This window comes from Nicotiana sylvestris, chromosome 10, assembly GCF_000393655.2.
Source record: "Nicotiana sylvestris chromosome 10, ASM39365v2, whole genome shotgun sequence".
NCBI classification, from domain to species: domain Eukaryota; kingdom Viridiplantae; phylum Streptophyta; class Magnoliopsida; order Solanales; family Solanaceae; genus Nicotiana; species Nicotiana sylvestris.
Genome location: NC_091066.1, coordinates 119,232,278 through 119,235,670, shown reverse-complemented (window position 1 = coordinate 119,235,670; position 3,393 = coordinate 119,232,278).

The following is a 3,393-nucleotide window of genomic DNA, read 5'->3' as shown; positions in this document are numbered from 1 at the left end:
AACTCATATCAGGCTTGAACTTTCTGAGCTTTTGCTTTACCGGTGGACACATTGGATTGGTTGGCAGTTTATAAGCCACAATAGACGTGCTCAGACCAATCATGTCATCATACGACCAGGCGAATATGTCCTCATACTCTTTAAGAAATTCCGTGTATTCTTTCTTCTCTGATGGCAATAGGTGATTGCTGATTCATGTTTCCTTAATGTTTTCTGCATCTCCCAAGTTGACAATCTTGGTCTCGTCTAGGTTGGACTTATGTCTGTTCTCAAAGTTCTCAACTTCTTTGACAATCTCATCAGGTATGTCATCTTCTTCTGAATCCATGTCGTTTATTGCGTTGTCTCATTGCATGTTACAGTCATTGGTTCATCAAGACAAGTAACAGTAATGCTGTATTGGTAAAGCAAGGAGAGAAAACGATAGCAATAAATATTAATTCATAAGAAAAATGGTTTTGATAAGTTGAATAACTGTTTTAAACATTAGAGATCTTATTGTGGGAATTGAAAAATGCGAAAAGAAAATCATTTAGTAAATAAAACAGTGAATAATGATTGTTTTAGCCTTGCTACCCCGAGGCTCGTCGAGCTTTGGTTGTCCTGATGGTCCAATTCTTGAGATGTGCCCCTCTACTCACAGCCTATATGGAAGGGCCTTCCTCCCCCTCCTCCTCGAGAATAACACAATAGTCCATATCACTGTCCTCCAAAAATAAGTTCTTCACTGCTGCAAGTGCTTCTTCTTCATTTGACCAATAAATAATGTCGGCATGTTGGAAGGTCTGCTCTAGATATGGTATTGGCTGCTCTAGTGGATAGTAAGGACCACGCCATGGTGGCGACCAGTTATTGAATTCTTCCCAAGTGTATTCATATCCTAAACCGAAGGTAGTGCCATGTTTCTTGAGTTTTATGGGTTTAGAGATTCCTTGGAGGTTCTTGCCGAGCCCTTTGCTAGGTTCGTACCCACTCCAACTCAGTATACTCTCGATTTTGCTATCCCACCATTTGTCTTTGTCGATAGCATTGACCCATTCAATATGGTGGTAAGTTTCTCCACCCAGCTTCCTTCCTCCCTCGATCGCCGGAATGGTCTGGCAACTGTATATAGGGTTGCTACCGTCGCCGTGAATGATCACTTCCTGGTAATTCCATTCAAACTTTACTGCCTAATGCAGCGTTGATACTATAGCCCTAGCGGCATGAATCCATGGCCATCCCAACAGCAAGTTGTAAGATGTTGGTACATCTATTACCTGGAAATCGACCTCGAATCAGGTTGGTCCCATCTGCAAGCATAGACTAATCTCACCAATGGTGGACCTCTGAGAACCATCGATGGCTTTCACATTTATTTCTCTATCCTTTATCTCATGCAGCCCTTTACCCAGCTTCTTGAGTGTTACCAGTGGACAAATGTTAAGACTAGAACCTCCATTGATCAGGATTCTAGTAATGAAATAATATTCGCATTGCATGGTGATTTGTAGTGCTTTGTTGTGCCCCAGCCCTTCAGGTGGCAACTCGTCCTCATGAAAGGTGATCTTATGGCTTTCCAGGACTTGTCCTACCATATTATCCACTTCGCCTCTACTGATGTTACTTGGTACGTATGCTTTATTCAGCACCTTTAACAGAGTATTCTTGTGCATCTCTGAATTTTGCAGCAAAGAGAGGATGGATATTTGTGCTGGCGTCTTGTTTAACTGGTCGATGACCAAATATTCCTTGGCCTGTACTTTCCTCCAAAGGTCGTCCGGACCTGTATCAATGAGGGGTGGCTGATTGGAGGCCTGCTTGCTTGATTCAGTTAGATGTTCAGGGGTATAGACTCTACCAGATCTTGTCATACCCTGCACTGCGACAGTTTCTTCAATCCTGACCTTGCCTTTCCTTCTCGCCTCGGCTGTATAATCCCAGGGTATGGCTTTTTTTAGAATGGTGGCATGGTTGACATCGCCACTGGGACTAGTGTGGCTATCCTTACTTCGAATGGAACATATACCTTGGGTGGCAAGACTACAACCTCAAATGGTATGGGTGCATTTGCTGGAGACACGAATTCAACCTTAATTGGTACCAGTGTCTTTGCGGATGGCGCTGCTTCAAATTCAAGAGGTGCAGACATGTCCACCTCAGTGTCCTCAGACGGTTGGATCTGGACTATGATTGTATTGAGAGTAATTGTCAATTTTTTCGGGTCATCACCTTCTGCGATCAACCCGATTGATCCCTCGGGATCCCAGTCATCTTCTACCTCAATCATGTGGACACCTCCACCCTTATGGTCTGGCAGAGGGTTGTTGCGGATGTTTGGAGTAGGTTCTTTTTCCACAATGATCTTGTTATCAATCAAGGACTGTATCTTGTCTTTCAAGGAGCGACACTCATCGATGGTGTGCCCTTTCATGCCGAAGTGGTATGCACAGGACTTGTTTGGTTAACCTACTAAGAAGGATTCTCGGGGGTTGCAGCAAGGATGGGGGTGACATAACCAGCAGCTTTAAGCCTCTCATATAGTTGGTCGATAGGTTCAGCGATGGCTGTATATTGCTTTGGAGGTCTGCGATCAAAGTTAGGTCGGGGTCTAAGGAAATTTTGGCATGCAGGGGGTGATTGATAATGGGATGGTTGAGCATTATAAGTTTGGTAGACATGAGCGGGTTGGGAGTATCTAGGTGAAGTAGGTTGATATGTAGGAGGTGGAGATGACTGATAGGTTGGTGACGGAGCTTGGTATGAAGGTGTGGGTGCTTGGTAATTTGGGGTTGGCTGGTATGTGAGTGAAGGTGTTAGATAAGTTTGGTATTTGAGGGGAGACTTGGTCCTTTGTGCAACCATCATGGCCCTTACGTCCCTTTTCTTGGACACATCACCGGACCGTAAAGCCTATTCGTAGCTTGCAAGGCTTCGAAGTTTGTAACCATACCACTTTTGATACCTTCTTTAATTCTTCACCTACTTTGATAATGTCAGAGAACTTGTGATTCTCAATCATAATCAGCCGTTCATAGTACTGCGGGTCCTGATCCCGGAAAAAGAACTTGTTCATTTGCTCCTCTTCTAAGGCGGGTCTGACCTTAGCAGCTTCGAACCTCCAGCGAGTAGCATATTCGCAAAATGTCTTTGTGGTCTTCTTATTCAAATTCTGGATATAGAACACGTCGGGCACATTCTCTATATTGAACCTAAATCTATCCATGAAGTCAGACACCATACCTACCAGCTTGACCAGTTCTTGAGATCTTGGCTGATGTACCAAGATAATGCGTCTCCTTTCAAACTCCTCATGAACAACTTCATGCGGATCCTTTCATCCTTCCCTACGCCAACCAGCTTGTTGCAATATATCCTTAGATGGACCCTTGGATCACCCGTGCCATTAAACAT